Source organism: Haliotis cracherodii, unplaced genomic scaffold, assembly GCF_022045235.1.
Source record: "Haliotis cracherodii isolate W230 unplaced genomic scaffold, xgHalCrac1.p SCAF_4, whole genome shotgun sequence".
Classification (NCBI taxonomy): domain Eukaryota; kingdom Metazoa; phylum Mollusca; class Gastropoda; order Lepetellida; family Haliotidae; genus Haliotis; species Haliotis cracherodii.
In genome coordinates this window covers 48,047,084-48,067,999 of record NW_027266297.1, presented here as the reverse complement: position 1 = coordinate 48,067,999, position 20,916 = coordinate 48,047,084, and the positions used below count along the sequence as shown (strand labels likewise).

Below are 20,916 nucleotides of genomic sequence, written 5' to 3'. Positions count from 1 at the left end.
AGTGACAGGTGATCTCACACAAATTCCCAAGGTGTATGCATCTAGCTTCCTTATGACAAAAGTCATTAGCCCTTGTAAAAACATCACTTCAGGGTTTGGGAAAACACATGCCCAAGGTAGTACAATATTGATAAAGGAAGTCCAATACCTGTAGCTACCTAACACCAAAGTTATAACCACTTCCAATGTAATGACTTTGCTCTTCAATCTTGAACTGCCATAGAGATCATGTATACTGAGTTTCGTCCAATTCCAATCATAAATACTTAGTTACCTTGTTCACAAGCTTTTTGAACACCCAACTCACGCTAAGTGGTCTTGAACTTCAATGCCTTGCTGCAAATATGAACACTCCATATCACAATGCCAATACCTTCTGAATGAAAGTACTTTTAAGTCATTTTATGACTGAATTACCTCCAAAGTAAGTATGATATTTGATACAATCTTGACAATTGAGAAGTACAGAGTGAATTAATCAGAGTCTATCAAAGTGATTGGAAAAATATTTGGATATTTTTTGTATTAATCCGAAAGTTTGTGAAATTTGAACAATGTTGACTTTTTGGCAATGTAAAAATATTCACTCACACTTCAGTGACAAAAATTTGATGCAATCAAGACCCTGCCTTTGAGATCATATCTATACTTATCAAATTCCACTCAAACATACTCAAGTTATTGGATACACAAGCTTTCAGACACCTAGTTCATACAGAGTGATCTTGACATTCATGTCATATATATCCAATCATATGTTCCCAGCATTATGTAGGAGGTGTATCAAGTATGAAATCTCCTAACATCTTGCTTGTGGTAGAGAAAACCAATTGCGTTACCAAAATTCAAGCAAACACATTCAGCTTTCCCCCTTACAGAATGCTGCTTAATTAAAATGTTAACAAAGATAGACACATAATTGAAATTGCTGACAGTATAAAGGTTGCAATATGTTCTGCATAAAGTATCAGGACTAATGGACAAACATGAAACAAACTTCAACAATGTTTCTTATTCCAAGTAAGAAAAAAATATATATGTAGAATGCCAATCAAATAGTTAGTTCCTTATACTGCAGCATTAAATACAGGATGTAGTATATCAAAGCAGTGTGCCAGGGGTACAGAAGCTCAACTGTATTTAAAGATGTAAAACATGAAAATAGAGGAGGTGCACTTAATTTATCATAGAATTATACTGTCAAACACTTGGATGCTTAATACAATGAGTTTACATTGATAGTTTTCCAGACATCTGAACATGTTTCAGATACTTCAGGAAAAATCAACAGAGATAAGATTGCGAATAAATAGGTTCAGGGGTTTGGGGGAAGAAGATGTTTTTACGACACATGACAGATGCTGGACATAGCATTACACATGTCATAATTCATTACATTGTAAACAAAAACAGAGCCACAAGGTGCTGGAACTCACTCATCTGAACACAGAAGAAACAATAATGAATTGTAAACCTACAGAAAGTGTGTTCTGTGTTGTGATTGGCTAATTTGGGTCACATGACCAAATGTCAAAGTGTGAAAATATGATTTGAATTCCCTGAAGCAAGCGACCGAAACACTGTGTAGGAAATAGAGATTACAACACGTAGATACGCTTTGTAACGAGTTGTAAGATCAATGGTATCTGACAGGCAAGAGTGCAGTAATCTGTTTCTTACACCCCCCAAAATCGCACCTTTTTAGCATTGAACCGATGAATTTGTCTATTCTCATGATTGCAGTAGCACATTAATACATGACACCACTGTCATAAGTGACGTCATACTATGTGCTGCTTACTACTCATAAATAATGTGACCCTACACAAAAAGGTTTCCGTCATATCTGGATTATCAAGGCGAACTAGACAAAAACAAAGAACACGCTTGGTGCCAAGTTGAAAGTTTACACCTCAAAGAAATTACCAAATATGTACAACAATGTTTACTTCCGTATGACATCACTACCGATGACCGACTTTTACAAAATGGCGTGTTCACTGACAACAGTACGCGGGATTTCCAGAGGAGGATTTTCGTTGATTGAGGGATTATATACACATAAATGGGTCACGTAAGTAATCAGAAGCATTCTGACAATCTGCGTACTGTTATTTGTTTACCATGTTTTCCAATGTAAGAAAGAGAATTAGTCAGAAATGCAGATAACTACCGTCATCATTGTGAGTGATTTAGCGTCAGTCCTGGCGCGACACAGGACTTAAACTTTTGTAAACTGCTTCTGTTGAATTTACCACATCATTGTAATGTATATATGTGTATTTCCATAATTAGTGCAACGATACTCTTCCCATGAATAGTCTCAAACGTGTGATCGAGCCAATGTATGCAACAATTAGACGAAAGTACCTCTAAAAATGCTACACAGTTTTAAATCTGAATTTTGCTTTGTTTACATTCCAGCAAGTACAGTTTTCCGAGCACAGTTTTCGTTTCCATACCTAACTTATTTAGCATGATTTCATCTAGATAATTTGCATTAGTGACAAAGACCATTTATCCATTGTTTCGAAAATGTATGAGGAATTCAGGGATGCATGTATAGCAGCTGAGTTTGAAATATACCTGATCAAGTAGGCGTCTCATAACCGGCATATTGTAAACACAATCCAATATGGCAGAACGTACAATTCGGCGTTCGTGTATGCATATTTTCCAAAACATTCTAAACGATTCTAGGCTTATCAGCGACGTTTCAGAATTATCAGTATGATCAGTAGTGATTTGATACCTGTGATCGCTAATATCCTTTAATTATTCGAGTAAATATCCGATATTTAGATTTCTAAACACACAGTAAATATTTATATAACGCCATGAATTGTGATTTGGCGAGATTTACAATGTACCTAATTTTCAGAAGTCACTTTCAGTAATTTTGAATTGCCTAAAATGACAGTAAATGATAAACAGAAGGGGGAATTCAAAACTGTGAAGTGCATTAATCTGTGTGATGTATTTTGAGTTTTATTCGATTTCGAAGTGAGGGTTGAAGAGGAGGGACATATGTGTCGCTGTGGCATCCAGGGGGTTTACACTCTGAAAAAACGATTATGTTGACATAACAACAGATAATGTAACTGTTGATAATAACAAACAAACTCGCAGACGATTTTGAGTTTGTTTATTTCTATTATTAATTATACGGTCCTGTACAGACGTAGGTGAACATTCGACTGAAGCACGAGCAACTTATGAATGACTTACACTCAGGAAAGTAGTCCGTGGTCATCTGACCCCAGGTCATTACCAAAATCACAATCACCATAGCAACAACAGAACGTTCGATGTTGACGCCTCACAACCGAGTAAGTACGAGGTGTTAAAGAGTGCACATGTTTTTTTCTAAATAAAACAATAGGTTTACAATATTGATAAATACTATGTGTGTGTCTATTTCTGGGATTTTATCGAGTATTTGCATCTTGGAAATTCATCTTGAGACCCGAAAATAGACACACACATAGTATTTATCTTCTAGATATCCCCTACAATTGGTATGTTCTATTGAGTGCAAGACTCAAGCCCCTGACTATTATTGAGTCGATGACATTGAATGAACAACTCAATTATATACTTCAAGTTGACTAGTACCTCAGTAGGGTGGTGTTACTATGAGAGGATACCTGGAAGCTGTTGCTATCATCTCATACACTTTGTTTTCCATTTGAATTACATTAATATATAAAAGATAAACTGTTCCAAAAAATAAAGACAGCAGTTAGCCACTTGACAGAAAAGAGAAATAATACAAATAATTCATGACTTGTGCTCTGCAAATGAACCCTTCATTAATTGTATTTTTATCAGAAAAATATTTTTTTCTCATAAATACCCAAATAGCTAAAGGCATCAGTTTTTGGCCAGACTGATGCATACAAACGGAAAAAAGTAACTGTCATACAGATGATACAAAGTTCAGTAAAAATTAATTTATTCTGTAATAATATTATGCAGGTTTCAATACATATTCCTGAAGACATCTCAACTCTGAGGTCATGATTCACAAAAGCATGTAAATGCACTGCGCACAATTTGGATGTTTGCGTGTTTGTTGAGAGCATGACACTCACACGTGTTTCTTGATTGTGGACAGCACACAGTAAATGTTATTATATCAGTCGCTCATAAAAACACTTTTTTTTAACCATTAATAAAGCTTACACAATGCCATGGCTTGCTGAAAATCAATGTCTAAACACCATGGGCATGCTGCAAACAGGAATGGTGCAAAACGAGGTTCATAGAAACACAATCATACCTCTTTGGAGACGTTATCTACAGCAGGGTAACACTCAAGACCTGCCATGGGCCTGTCGCCCATGTGTGACGTCACATCAACAAGACAACCATATTCAGTTGGTGCATCTATGCAATCAATGGGACAAATAAGTGGCAGAATGGAACACAACCAGTTCAGGAAGCACAATATCCGGCCCTGAGTTCCAGCAATATGCCAATTTGGCTTCCATGTCACCATCAGGCACGCCTAACTTGGTGTGAAACTCATCTTAGGTTCTGAAGACAAGGCTGGGATAGTATACTGTTCACAGATGAATCCAGGTTTCATCTGCACAGCTCTGATGGTCAAGCAAAGGTTTACAGGCGCTAAGGAAAATGTTTTAGTGACACCTGTGTTACTCAACTTCGTCAGTCTGGGTAATGGAATGGAGTGTTGGGTGGCATCAAGGAGAACACAACTTATTATTGTTTGAAATCATGTTCCACTCTTTGTGAAAATGCAGAGACGTAACGTCTGTTTGCAGCAGGAAAATGCTAACCTACACGCTACAATTGTTGTAACACTTTTTCAGGCAGCATAACATTGCTTTACTGCCATGGCCAGCTCTTTCCCCCACAGAACATGTCTGGGATGAGATGGAACGATGCCTACGACAGGGCCAGAAACAGCCTGTAACATTAGCTCTGTTGGGCCAATCTTTGGTTGATATTTGCAACAACATCTCCCAGGCTGTTTTCAATCATGGTGTCTTCAATGCACTGCCACTGCCTCGCCTGTACCAACACACCCGACATTGATATTGTCAATTGAGTTGTTACACCACCCCTCTTTTAGGGCATGTCGCTCTGTCCTGTTACCAGGTATGGGTTTTGTCAAAAGATTAAACACCAAATATTATGTTCTTATTTTCAATAACATAACATTTTCACCACCTTATATGAAGCACAGTTACTGCAAGTGCATATGCATGCTGGCTGGAAAAGTTCTAATCAGACTTCAACTTACAGGTCAGTCTCGGTTAAATTTTTAATTCTACCATCCAGTCACATGATTCCGGGATATCACAAGACTTCAACGCTGGACAAAAACAAAACAAACATCGGGACAAACTGTTCAAGGGCCCTTATAAATAATACGTGAATTCTATATGATGCAATGAAGGTAACTGGACCATCAACTAAAGTCATCATACGACAGTAAAGCTAAACACACCATCAAATACATTTGTATTTTTTTTTTATGAATATGCCTAATCTGTCAGCAAACCGAAGTTTGTCTGATGCAGTGAAAGTGCTGATCTAATCTACTGGATGTAATTTAGGTTACTACGTTTTCCCTAAGGTATCCATAATGAAGTCATTCTGGAATCAGAATCTCTTGAAGTTTCGGGATAAATTCACTGCAAAATGTAAATGCTTCCCACCTCGTGCTTTCCGGTGCTGAGAAGAAACACATCCTGCCAAAGTTGACTGCCATGTGAAAGCCAATAAGTCTGTTGACTAGGGAGGCATTTAAGCAAAAACAAGGTAAGTAAATTAAACATTTACATGTTAATCCATGATTGAAGTATATATATATGAACAAAAATGACTTATAATTGTTAAAGTCCTTAGGTTAATGGTTAAACCATGGTTTGATCTCAGCAAGTTATTTGCTCTAATATGGCAAGTTGATCCTAATATTACACACTTTTATTTGTACATCTAGCCTAATGGCAGCAACAGCTACAACTATAAAAGAATGAACCTGAATATTTCTGGAATAGTTTTTGCGTAAATATATCATCAGGAAGACTTGTATGATTAGTGCTCTAGATTGGCTTGTTTCATGGTAACGTACAGTGCCAGTTATATTCTATACGATCCATAACTGTTTATAACCGTCGAATATTTTACGAGCACAAAAATGTTTCGCGTAGCGTCAATAATGCTCGGAACCATGTTACATTTGACATGACATCACTTTGATCACGTGACCGTCACGTGATGTCCATCAAAGTGTCGTCTGCTGTTTTGATCATACGATAATCAGTGCAAACATAGGGAGAAAATCTAATATTTACCTGTTATTAGGGAAGCCTCTGTTCATTTCCTTAACATTTTAACTTGATAAAAATGTTCCTGAATTGAGTAATAACATTTCATTTATAAGTGTATGACAACTGTTTCAGTGGAAACGTAGATAACCTCATCTAGTAACGTAGCTTACAGAATTAGTTTCATTCAAATTGCATATGGGAAAGTCAAGATCTGACATTCAGAGGGATTAAAGGAGAAGGAAGCAGGGTGAAGAGGACCTAAAAAGAACATAGATGGATAACAGGTTATCACTGTCATCTATGTTACCAGTCTTTTATGACTCCTCTAATTGACAACATTGAAATAGACGACTTTTGCTTTATCACAGTAGCTTCGCAAATGATTGTACAATTATATCATGTGTCAAACAATGAGATTCTGTGTTCACATAACTTTGTACAGGATGTAATAAAGGAGTGTTGTAACACGTAGATGGTTGTTTTCATCATCCTTCATGTTTAGGAAATTGTTGTATCACTGCTATTGTACTTCAGGAAAAGTGGGTGCATTGAATCAAAAGGTAATATAAAGTCCAAGTCAAAGTATATAATCTGAATTCTATCTGAAATTATAGGCAATTTGTTCACCTATGTTTAACATTAACCTAGCAGTCACATCCATTACCATTGTTGTTGCGGGTTGTAATGTTTAGATATATGTAACTTTAACACTACTGATGTCAGAGTTCTGAAATTTCTGACGTAGACAAACCAGACACTGCTCTTTGACACAACAAATTTCACTGATGTACACTGACTTTTGAATTTGAATATGTTGTTAATTGGAATTGGGCAAGTTTGGTGAGAAAGGGTGCTCTGTTCTTTAAATGCTTTCAATATTTTCCAGGATGTAAATTAGTAATGGTACTTTTCAATAGACAAAGCTTTTCATTTGATAGCAATGGTACAAATATTTTCAAAACTATAAATCATAAATTCCATTAAAACAATTAAAAACGTAAACAAAATTTAAATAATTCCTGAACTGATGTATGATGCTGTGCTTGTTTTTCAATAAACCCTGAATAGTGAGCAACATTGTACTCTGTATGGGTACAATGTCACACAATCAATTAAGTCACCAAGCTTGACCACCCAATCAAGTTAGTTGTCTCCAAAACAAGTTAAGGTTGCTTGGGGACCTCTACCACTATCAAACAGGTCCTCTGTCTTGCCGTTATCCCACCCCATACCATAACACTGCCACCCCCGTTGACGTGGACGTAAAATCGTCTTGCAACATCACGTTGACTTGATCACGCTTCAAGTATACCAATGACTCGCAGACGCTCATTTTCAGACAGGCGTGGCATTTCGTAATGTTGAATAATTGCATAATTTTGTTGTTTTTCTGAGTGGTTGTTGTCAGCACGATGCTAAACAATGCATGTGGAATCCCGTTAATGCATATGTTTTTATACCCATTCTTGGGTAGTGAAATGCATTGGGTTTGCATAAAAGTCAACTGTAGCAGTTGCGTTTTGTGACTTGATTCCATACATGTCTGGATATATGTCTGTTGAAGCAGGAAGTGGGTTGTTCCCTGATTGGGCTGTTGTCTGTGGATATTGCAAGCTGGATGGATTGTAGCTGATTCTGCTAATGGCATATGGCCAGAATCAACACTTCCAACTCCAAGTTGTTTATGTGCCACTTTCAATGAGCTAGATACCATAGCCCTGAGGCTGCCTGACCTTACAGGTGAGCACCCCACCCCTGAAAAGAGGCGTCTACGTACATGTGTAGACTTGGGGATATCCCAGATAAAGAGACTCCTCCTAAGACATTCAAATCTACGTCCATCAATTGAGGTAAGGCCTTAGTTGAACCGGTAGAGTGGTAGCCTTGAGTGGATCCTGACGCCTGATGTAAGGGTTCTGGAATTGTTGAATTGAGTGCAGTTGTAAGCAACCCATCCTGGTTAAGTCCTGTGCTGAGGTGAGTAACCCTAGCAACACTTGCCATTGGCGAAGCATGTATGGTTGGTGTAGAGCAGGTGACAAGAGGCGTAGAATCTTGTGCCATCTGTCCTTCGATACTGATAGGATATCCTGGTCTGTCTGGAACAGGCCTCCTATGAACTGAAGCCGTTAGGAAGGAGTTAATGTGTTCGCCTCGTTGATTATCCATTCCAGTTGATATAGTAGCTGTCTGCATGGTGAAATCACGGTAGCTTACTAATGTTGGCGTGTGTTGATGATACAGTAGACAGTCCTCTATCTACAACTCGAACCAAGTGTTCGTGAAGGTACGCAGTTATTGGCTTCATTACTCCTGTAAGCAGCCATAGGGTCACTGAAATGACAAATGGGAACACCACCCATTGGTAGTGAACCTCATTGAACTGGAACCTCAGGAGTCTGCGGTCGGAGGGATGGATATTCAAGACTGATCAATTATCGAACACACTGATGTTGGTTCTGAGCAGTCTCAATGTGGTGAGGCGGCAATAACATGGAAACTTCAGATAACATTCGTTGAACATGGAGAGATTGTGGATCACTCTCATCTTGTCTGAGTCCTTCATGTGTACCAGGTAGATGTGAGGATAAAACCCTGGTGTTAAGTCTGGGTTGTGAGCCATCTCTACAGCTCTTTTCACCAACAGTATGTCTATGTTGGATTTTCCAAGTCGAGCTGTGGTCAACGGTGGGGTTACCTCTACATGTAAATGGAAACCATGATGTAGTACGGTGAGTATGTAATCGTCCTTCAGACGTTGTAGGAAAATCACCATAGATTGGAAATGATCTAATCAGATAGATGCTGATCCACTGCATGCATTGACGATGTTGGTGGCTTAAATGATGGAGCAAACATAAGCTTGTAGAAGTCTTCATCCAATGACCTTGTGCTGTCCCTCTTATGTACCCCGTTACCAGGGGAGGGCGCCACTGACAATGGGTGGTCTGCTACCCAATCGGGTACTTGCGCTAAGCCGTCGATCTGCTCCGGTGCTTAGTGCCTCCTCTATCAGAAGGCTTTGAAGACCCGACTGGATATAGAGACATGTGCTGATGTCCCTGTACACGCTGGGGCACTAGCGCTGCCCAGCCATGTATGCTGTACCAGAAAGCACATTAGGTGTTTGGTATACATTTGGCACAAGTGTTAGCGCCTACACTTGTGAAAAAGTTGGTGGAACAGCACTAAGCTGATCATGTGCTGGTTGCATAACCGAGTACACTGTAAGCCCTTAGGCTGATGTCATTGTAGAGGTCTTGATTGGTAGGCAGATGCTGCGCTTGGTGCAGGTCTATGAGACAATGCTCATCGGTGATGACTGGATCATTGTAGAAGCGCTTTAACCAGTGTCCAATTAACATTCAGGAACGGTGTTGACGCCTGAACGTGCATCTGCTGCCCTGGGTATGTTGGAACAGTGCAAAGCTGATCATGCATCGCCTGCGTAACATTGTACACTGATGTCATTGTAGAGGTGCTTGGTTCGTAGTCAGGCCCTGCGCTCGGCGTAGGTAACTGAGACACAATGCTTATGCATCTGCGTCTTAAGCGTCTTGAGACACTGGCGTTGGCGTTGCAGATTTAGCAGATCTGGATGTCTGGATGTTGATACTCACAAAATACTCTGGTATTGTTGATTGTTTGTAACCTGCCAATATATTGTAAAACTCGTTGGAAAAAGAGATCTAAACAAAACTTACATTTAGAATTTGGCGAGCACATCTGCGTGCATGACAAACAACATGGATAGAGATCTTTGGGCGATTGGTCTCCACGATAATAAGTACAACGGGCAAGCATAAGTTACGCAACAAGAAAGAAGTGAGCAAAGCTCACATACCCCCGTTATCTCCGCTGGTCAACAACAAATAGTAAATAGTTTGTTAATTAATGAAAGTCAGAGGAACTGCCCTTTCCTTTGTAACCCCATGAGGATGCATTTTGTTTGAAATGAACACGTTTTTGCAAATATATTTCATTTCAATCTAGTGTGGGATAATCAATGCTTAGCACAACATACATTCTTGGAATCCTTTCATACTGGAAATTAACTACAAAGCATGATGCATACTTATTATACATTAATTGAAAAAGAGCAAAAGAGAATTACCGTAGTTCCTCTATCAAAAATCTGTCTCCTATAAATGTTGCGTGATTACAGAGTTTCAATGAAAATCTCAATCCCCCATCACATTCTGATCTCTACTGCTGTATCAAGGTCTGCCATAATTAGTGAAAGCCGGGCATATGAGGAAATACAGTATTTGCTGAAGCTAGGATACATACTATTGTAAACATGGATCGTACAAAAACTCTCCCAAAATTTATGTTTCACCATGATTCCATGGAAAAGGCAAAAATAAAAAGAATCAGAATCTTCAAACTAGCAAAAGGCACAAGTACTCATTGTGGTTAATGTGTGTAGCAAGTTTGGTGAAGCTAGGGTGCATAGTTAAAAAGATATAAGCCGTACAAAACACCCACCCTAAAAGTTTAAGTTTCTTAATGTTTCCATGGAAACGGCAAAAATTAAAAAGTTCAGAATCTTCAAACTAGCAAAAGGCACAAGTACTCATTGTGGTAAATGTGTGTAGCAAGTTTGGTGAAGCTAGGGTGCATGGTTAAAAAGATATGGGCCGTACAAAAGCTCGGACCGAAGAACGGACGGACGGAAGGAAGGACAGACGGATCACAATATACCCCCGATTTACTTCCTAAACAGGGTTATAATCAAAGAATTGTTGATGAAACAGTGCTGGAAGAATGCCATAGAATTGAGCAATAATCTATCAGCAAAAATACGAGTTGAAAGTGTATACAATATTTTTATATACGCAACTCAATGTAATGCCAAAGCTATTTACATTTAGAGTTTGGCAAGCACATCTGCGTGCAAGCCAACCAATGTGGATGATAATCTTTGTAAGATTTTTTCCACGACAATTAGTACAACACACTAGCATAAGTTACGCAAATAAAGAATTTTTGATGAAGCGGGACTGGAAGGAGGCCGTAGAATTAATAATAATCTATCGGCAAACATATTGTTAATGAATTGAAAGTGTAATTTATATATATGCAACTCTTATTAACACCAAAGCTAGTAGTATTTAAATACACAAGAATATGTTATTTATACGTAGCTGAGAATTGTAAACAATTTGACTATTTTGGCAGGCAAAGAATTGTAACACAATTCAAAATGGCAGCGAACAACAAATATGTGGCTGGATATATACGCCTAATTAACTCGAAAAAAACTATGCAACATGGTGAAAGTAATATGAAAAGAATATATCATCCATCACAGATCAATTTTAGAATTGTAGATGAAAACTGAAGGTTGAAATTAATCCAAGAGGAGAGCTCCGCTGGGAAACGTCCTCACTGTAGTGCGACAAGCAGTGATATAAAGAAGGTGACCTTAGGTGTCATCAAGGTCACAGGACAGCAGAGGTGGTCAGTAAAAGTGGGACTTCAGAACAACAACTTTATTTCTTCACCCAGGACCATTGCTGTTGCACTGTTTTTGTTGTCGTAAGGTAAACAGTAAATGCATTAAGAAGTAATGCAGGATAAGTAAAAAAATATAGACAGTTTATGGATTATGCTCCGTGAACAACTTGTTGCCTTGGAAATACATAAAATAGTGTCAAGGCACGGTAGCTCTCCTGGATATGTAGTCAACAGTTTAAAATGTCAACAAAGACAGCCATTTTAAATGATTGCTGTCACTACTGATATTTAAAAACTTTCTGCAGAAAGACTGAGGACTAAAAACTAAATACTAAACATGCTAAAGTCTAATGATTTGAACAAAAAAGCAATGTCATCATAAGGAGAAACATTCATGACAAGTTCAGCACCCCGATGCTGGCAATTTCATGGGAGAAGAAATTAACAGAGCTATATATGCCTTTTGAGAGAATTTAAGACAACGTGATCAAAACAATGTCATAATTTCTAATAGTGCAACAAATGGAACATATTCAAACATCATAACATTTTTAACAAAAATAATTCAGTAACAGCTATGAATAGACTTTTCAACATGGATGCTGAGGTAGATCAGATTTGAACCACTAGAACACATTGGGGTGTTATCATTGGTGGGAAGAAGCATGTGAAAATTCAGTTTCATTGGTCTTATTGTACTGAAAAGATGTTTACAGTACAAAGAAATGCATTTTAGAAATTTAAGGAGCACAGTCAAGTGTTAAGGTCAAAGAAGGGTCAAAAGGTTCAATATTGTGAAAAACAGTTCATATTTGTTCAGACGCAGAACTAACTACACATATTTCAAATTTCATTACAGTTTGAAAACAAATATGTTTGAGTAATGGCAATAAGAAATTTTAGCATGCAGTTTGGTCAAAGAGCAATGGTCAAAACTAGGTAAAACTTTAAAACTATCAAAACAAGAGTTCTCTGAGAGCACAACATCCCCCACATGAATTTTTTTAACGAGTTTATATCACTGCATTTGAAACAAATTGTGCAGAACATTTTGTTGCGAGTAATCCAATCTGAATGCTAATGCCATAAGGATGTAGCTCACCCACAAAAGCCTTATACAAGGAAACTGACTATAGTTTAAGTTATAGTTAGATATTGTGATATTCTCTGGAAACTGGAGGAGTAGATATCAAGAAGCTCCGTAAAAACAGGGGCAGTTACTCTGTCAAAATTTGTCGAAATGAAACGCGACAGCGATATGCATATCATCAACACGTCGACATCTTGTGCGTAGAGTGTCAGGGATATTCTCTGGAAACTGTAGGAGGAGTTGATTTCACAAGCTTAGTACCCTCTCTCACAATTAGGCAAATGAAGCTCCGTAAAACAGGGGCAGTAACTCTGTCAAAATTAGTCGAAATGAAACAGGACTGCGATATGCGTATCATCAATATGTCGACATCTTGTGTGTAGAGTGTCAGGGATATTCTCTAAAAGCTGGAGGAGGAGTTGATTTCACACGCTTAGTACCCTCTCTCACAATTAGGCAAATTAAGCTCCGTAAAACAGGGGCTGTAACTCTGTCAAAATTAGTCGAAATGAAACGGGACAGCAATATGCGTATCATTAACATGTCAACATCTTATGTGTAGAGTGTCAGGGATATTCTCTAAAAGCTGGAGGAGGAGTTGATTTCACACGCTTAGTACCCTCTCTCACAATTAGGCAAATGAAGCTCCGTAAAACAGGGGCAGTAACTCTGTCAAAATTAGTCGAAATGAAACGGGACTGCAATATGCGTATCATTAACATGTCGACATCTTGTGTGTAGAGTGTCAGGGATATTCTCTAAAAGCTGGAGGAGGAGTTGATTTCACAAGCTTAGTACTGTCTCTCACAATTAGGCAAATGAAGCTCCGTAAAACAGGGACAGTAACTGTCAAAATTAGTCGAAATGAAACGGGACTGCGATATGCGTATCATCGACATGTCGACATCTTGTGTGTAGAGTGTCAGGGATATTCTCTAAAAGTTAGAGGAGGAGTTGATTTCACAAGCTTAGTACCTCTCTCACAATTAGGCAAATTAAGCTCCGTAAAACAGGGGCAGTAAAACTGAGGTGTACCGCTGCCTGTTTACCATGATCAAAACGGACACGGGTGATGTCAAAGTTTGTGTAACTCTCTCACCCAAACCACAGTGGCTAAAGCAAAGAATAAATAGTTTTCTTGGTGAGGTCCTAAAAAGCGGTGGCTCAAAGGGGGGGCACGCGCATACCTTGAAGTACCATATTCAAATCCCACAATGGGCAACAGAATTTTGCCTTCTGATCCTCAAGCCTGAAAGAACGTAGTAGGGCTTGTAGTTCAGGGAACTTAGTCATTTTTCAATTTTCCAGAATAGAATAAAGTGAATAAAGTGCTACCAAATACATTGTAAGGGTGCTATGTAGGAGGTATTCAGTTAAGAATTGAGGTGACCCTATTGCAGGATCTTGATTCTTTGGTCTGAATGATTGCCACTTGTCATCCTTTAACCCCCTGGTAGTGGGAGGATGTGCCAAAGCAATTGCCTTAGCTGCCCGTGCTGAATAGCCGTTGGTGCTTTTCACCTTTTTAAGACAAACCAAGAGTGCAGATGATATCTACCTGGCGTTTAGTGAGGTAGTCTGCTGTGACTGTGGATTAGTAGGTTTGACTACTCTGGGAGGGGCTGTGAATTGTCTTCTGCAAGGTTTTTGAGGTCAACGAACTACATTCTCGCCAGCCTCCAAGGTAGTTTGCTGTGAGAAGTAGTGGATCGTCTTCTGATTTTTTAGATCCATGATGGATGCTAAGGCGTTACCTAAATCAGAGCAAGCTCTTTAAGATGGAAAAGCGTATGCTTTTAACCATTCCCATGGGAAGCTGAATGCGTCTACTGTCCAAGCCCGGCTGCATTAGCTGCATACGGGTCTTGGCGTCTGATGTGAGCAAACCCTGCAACACTAGCCACTGACAAGTGTGTATGTGGCTGTTGAAGAGCGGGTAGCAGATTGTTGTCTACAAGGCTGTAAAGTTGAAAAATCAACTATTGGAAGGCTTCTAGTCGTGTCATGTCCGGACAAGACGTGGAAAATTGTGTTTGAAAGCAAACTACTACCAGCTCCCATGTGGACAATAAAAAGCACCCCTCAACCGATCACCAAGGTACACCGCTTACACAGGTGCTCCCGTTCATATATTGAGGTGACAATGAAGAGAGGTGCCTCGTACTCTGTATGCGCCTCGATTGTGCACATGTTGACATTGTCGGTCTACTGGAGTTAGTGACTCGGCCACACTGATGTACACCGACAGGCGTCTGACCAAAAGGTTGCAGAATTACATACCAGTAAGGAAACTAATCTTGTACAATGATCCTGCACCGTTCCCATTAGGTTAGTTGACCTAATTACGGTGTTTACAGTCACACACGGACAGCCAATTATGAACTGTGTGGTAAACAGCCAAGTGATGTTTCTGTGTTCTGTGTAGGGCTTGTGACTTGGCCGGTGCAGGCACAAATTGATCTCCATGAAATTTGCGACGCCTGGCGGTGACCTGTATACAATGATCCCAACAGGTGGGTACCCGGTGTCAAATGTCTAAACGATCTTGAAAGAGTGAAGTGAAAGTTCTTCAAGTTTGGTACAGCTCATGTCTATCAGACGCCGCATGAAACAACGTTGAGCGTACATCACTTGTAGGGAGAACTGATCCCTCAGCATGCGGCAAGGTGCTGCCAAGGTTGTGGAAACATCTGAAATCTCTTGTATGCTGAACTACCACTGTCTGTAAGTGGTCTCGATGATTGGCTTTGGTCTCAGTCAGGTCTTGTTCTAAGGACCAGATGAGAAAGCCTAAGCTGAATTGTTTGACCTCGGCCTCAATGAAGACAAACCTAACATCGGGGATGCTAAGCATGGTCAGCATGAATGAGCCAGTCATCCTCTGATGATCCTTCTACGTCTGGTCAGCCACTGCAAAGGCATGAATAGGAAAGTCATCTTTCCTACACTTTGGCATCTTAAACGCTGGTGCAATTGTCAACTTTGATCATTTTTTATCTTACACCTAACCAATATCCCTGAGTATGGGATCAAATTCTGTCCTTATCGAATGCCGGTCCGGGTGATGAATCTACCACCGTGAGACAGTTTGCCATTCAATCCGGCTTTTGGGCCAAACTGAGGTGGGTATTCCCTACGGCAGATGAATCCCAATCCTCGTCTGAAGCACCTTCACAAGCCTTGGAACGGTGGTGTTTTGCTCGGCGTACTGATGAGCAGCTTATGGTGCAGTACGTAGGCCTCACTCTCGATAAGTGCTTTGTTGAAAAACGCCAGGTGAGACACAACTCTTAGATGATATCCATGTAGGGGAAGTAGCACAAAGCTTACTAACATTGTACCCGTCGACATGGAGGGCGTAGATGGTCTCCCAAGCGTCTACAAGTGTGTACAGTAGGCGCTGACATACTCGTAAGCACCTGTGTTGTCTCCGGTGCTGAGGCTTGGTGGTGGGCGTGGCTGGTACATTGCCGTCGACACTGTGCCATAGTCTGCTGCCATATGGGTATAAGAGTCGACGTGGAAGGCATAGATAGTATCACTGGCACATGGTATGGCAGGCACTGACATAATAATAAGCCCTAAGGTTGTTTCCTGGCGCTGGTGGCTGATGTAGCTGAAAATATCGTCGCAATCGCTAGATGCATCTATGTTGTAGACTGCTGCCAAAAGGGTGAACCAGTTGACATGGCGGGAGTAGGTAGAACACAGGTGCCTGGACTGCCTGGTGAAGTTATGCATGATGAAACCCACGCATGTGCAGATGCGTTGGCAATACCTGACAACATGGATCGTGGCTTCCACTGGCGCTGACCTGGTAAAAGCGCTGGGACCGTCACTATGGAGGCCATGGATGCCTGAAAATTTGAATCAGGTGCGATACTCACGATGGGAGTCCGAGTTCGAATGAATGTCACTATAACTGTGGACAACGATCCACCCGCAGGCTAGGGTTGGGTATTAATAACCAGAGACTGGACCCCGGTAATGTCCTGTGACTGAGACATCTTCCTCGCAACAAGACAGGACTGCTGTAAATTACGTTTGTGAGTGACCCAGTGCTGCAGAAAAAGGGCGTATCGGGATATGTACGGATAAAAATATGCTAAATACAGTGGGGGATAATTTAGAAAATGTATCAGATACACATCACAGCATGTAAGTACAGACTAAAGTTCATAAATATACACATTTCCCCCAAAATATATTCTGATTTCAAGCAGTGTATTTTCTTGAGAATAGTGCGCACATTTTCACAAGATACAGCTGTGTAAAGGGGATGTGCATTGTACACACCATAATGATTTTTTATGTTTTTTCCCAAACACAAAAATGTTACCATGACCACGTAACACCGTACTGAAGCATGCAAATTAATCATGTAATAACACTGTCTGGTTACAAAAAGTGTTCACTGTATATCTGGACTTATGTTTGTAACCTATTTTAATAATTTTATGGAAAATTTTATTCAATATTGATTATATTACTTTCGAGTGAAATCGTGAGTCAACTGACAGTGATTTACAGCAACCAGTCAGATAACCATTATTGGTGCCTTGAAACACACTTTACCTGAAAGAGAATGGATACATATATCATAAATGCCATACTTTGACTCGTTTAAGTCATATTTGTTGTAGTTTGACTGTTACGAGGGATGTTCATTAAAGATTTCCCCTAAACCACTTAGGGTTATCATATTTGGTTGAAATTTCACATGTGTAATGATACATGTATCTATGGGTTATGTCTGAATTTGCAGCACCCAACTATTAATCTTACCACTTTTACAGGTGTTATGATCGAGTAGGGTGTGACAATGGAGCCAGTAGAATACCGAGCAGTGATTAGGTTTTTATATTTGTAAGGTCGCACACCAAAAGAAACTTTCGATGAAATGAAAGCAACTTATGGGGAAGATGCCCAATCATATGACATTGTTAAACACTGGCATCGCCAGTTCAAGTGTGGTCGGACATCTGTGGAAACAGCTGCCATTCCTGGTCGCCCCCATTCAGCCATTGATGAGGACACTATCCATCAAGTGGAGACCGCAATTTTGGCAGACAGACGTATAACTGTTCGCCAGTTAGCACAAGATGTCAAGATCAGTGTAGGGTCTGTGGAAAAAAATCATCCATGACAATTTGAACATGCATAAGGTGTCTGCACGATGGATTCCCAGGTCACACCTTTCCAAAAGCAGGAACGAGTCAATTGCTCAAAGGATTGTTTGGACATGTGCCAAAAGAACCAGGGAAACTTTTTTGACAGACTTATCACAAAGGATGAAACATGGGTCCATCACTCTGATCCTGAGACTAAAGTTCAGTCGATGCAATGGAAGCATGTGGAGTCACCACCCCCAAAGAAGGCACGTGTCCAACCCTCTGCAGGCAAGGTCATGCTCACGGTGTTTTGGGACCAGCACGGAGTTGTAATGATGGATTTCTTGGCAAAGGGTACCACAATTACAGGAGCTTATTATGCTTCACTGCTGCGGAAATTGCGGGACGCTATCAAGCTTAAGAGGCGTAGCATGCTGACCAAGGGTGTCCGTCTCCTGCAAGACAATGCTCCAGTACACAACTCTCATATTGCCCAGAAGCGCAGTCCTGTTGCTATGAAATCCTTCCACATCCTCCTTACTCTCCTGACCTTGCACCATCTGACTTCCACCTCTTTCAAACCATGAAGTCATTTTTGAAGGGAAAACGTTTCACAGATGATGAAACAATGATTTCTGAAGTCAAGTCCTGGTTTGAGACGCAAAATGAGGGCTTTTACAAGCGAGGTCTCCATAGTTGCATAAAACAATGGGAGAAGTGTGTAACTCTTGGTGGTTCCTATGTGGAGAAAGACTAATCCTTATGCCAAGTTTCATACCACTAGGTCCATCGGAAGTGGGTCAGGGGAAATCTTTAATGAACACCCCTCGTACATGTCAACATAGAGTTATCTTGAGCACGGGAGCCTCGTCAGTGATTGGATACATTGTTCCATATGTAAAACATATCCGGCAATAGCGATCAGCTGTACCAAATTTAGAGCTATGCTTATGGTTTTACTATCTTAAATTTAGAGTAAAGATGTAACTAAATTTAAATATATAATTCCTGAGGAATTTTTCCAATCAATGAATCAAAATTCTTTAAGTTATATTATTGGGTAATTTTTTAACCCCAGTAGATTGTGAGAAAACATGTGTACAGCTAATTGCTGTTTCCGGCTTAGTTTACGAGGAAATACTCATGGTAATCTCAATCTCTGCTTAGAACTGGAAATACAATTTAAATGGTAAATCATCATGTCTAGTGATACCAATCTGAAAGTTCAAATTTGTATTAACCAAGTTTGTATTAACCAAGTTTCTATTAACCTGTTCGTTACCTGAATTTGCTGAAGGGATATGATGTAAAAGTAAAACATTCTGCTCATAATACTCAATTTCTTTCCCAAAACATACTGAATACCCTGGAGGGAAGAGCGCATTATACAATAGACATAGATGTACAACGAAGAAAGTATTATTTATTGTTTACTGACCTGTTTACACAAGAGTAGTAATGCTGTGGTGCATTTCTAAGATGAAATACAAGATGAATCCATTAAATTCCATTCAGTACTCTAAGTGTACTCTTGAGTTTTGCAAGTACTCCTATATTGAAATAATGTGGAGTATGTACTTGTGTTATTGAAAAATTATCTGGAGCCCCAGTGACCTGTCTATCAATGGAGAACTCGGTGAAGAAAGAAGTGAACAAAAATTACATATGAAATTTGTAGCACATACTTGAGTGCAGTCCAAGCAACATGGATGAGGACCTTTAGAAGATATTTTACCACGACAATTTGAACACCGCACAATTACGCAAAATTAGAAGTTGTAGTTGAAGTAGACTTCGGCATGCCGATGATAAACACACAGTTGAAATTGGCAAAAGAAATTCAAGTTTTTAAGGTTTTTAAATACAAACACATGAAAACTCTTTATAACGCCAAAGGCTAGTGGTATTTATATATATATATCCATAAGCATGTTAATACCCAAGACGAGACTTGCAAACAAACTTGACTTCCTTGGTAAGAGGTAAACAATTGTAACACAAATTCAAAATGGCGGAAACAACGAGCCAAGTGGCACCTGCATATTAACACACAATCAAGTTAAAAAAATATGAAAGGAATACATCACCCGTCTCAGAAGTAATTTAGTGTTGTGGCAAAATGCTGACCACCAAATTAAGCGAAAGTTGAAGAGCCAAAAGCGAGACACGACTTTAGCTGACGACGATGAGCAGTAATATGAAATGGATGTAACATCACAATCTGTCACATGACAGTGGCGGTGGACCTGTAAAAAGCAGACTTAAGTCGGAAACTGCTTTTTCTTTTTTTCACTTGGGACGATCGCGTAAGGTAAGCAGTAAATGCATAAGGAATAATGCAGGATGAGTTAAAGATAATATTTAATTACATTACGAACTAACGAGAGAGAAAGAAAGTTATTTTTGTACAGAACGCACATGCGGAGATTTATATGGGGAAGAATTGACATCAAACATCTTTCTTTATGACATCACAGCACAATCCTAGCACCCATAAGGTTCCCCCTGGTGGGTCACATCTTATGCTCTTATGGCAATAAGCAGGACACTATATCACAGAAAGTCTAAAACTTCCCCTTCAGTGGAATGAACTGGATCAGTCTGTCTCTCATTACAAAAGTTGCACAATCAGTCCCAACGTGACCTGTATTGCTTTCAGGTACCCACAGGAATTCAGCAATGTTTGTTGAAATGCCACTGTCCTTCCAGTCACACTCGACACCATGAAAGTTACAAGTCACTGTCCCATGAAGTGAGGCTGTGCCTTTCGATCCCATGGTAGGTTCAGCTTGTTCCTGGCTTGGGTCATCTCCCTTTGCCTGTCAACAAAATTTGAAAGCAGATGATAAAACAAGGTCTGAGGAGGCCAGACTGGAGCTACTTATTCCTGGAGTTTTCATGATTCAACTATTGATTAAGATGCTTACATAGGCATATATGCATTTGAGAGAAA

At 39.7% G+C, this 20,916-nt stretch overlaps 1 protein-coding gene across 3 annotated transcripts in view; it reads right to left on the bottom strand.

The window, feature by feature from the left end:
• Positions 1-20,916, bottom strand: part of LOC139478918 (nuclear factor 1 X-type-like) — a 273,086-nt gene that overhangs the window by 79,769 nt on the left and 172,401 nt on the right. The window lies entirely within an intron of this gene.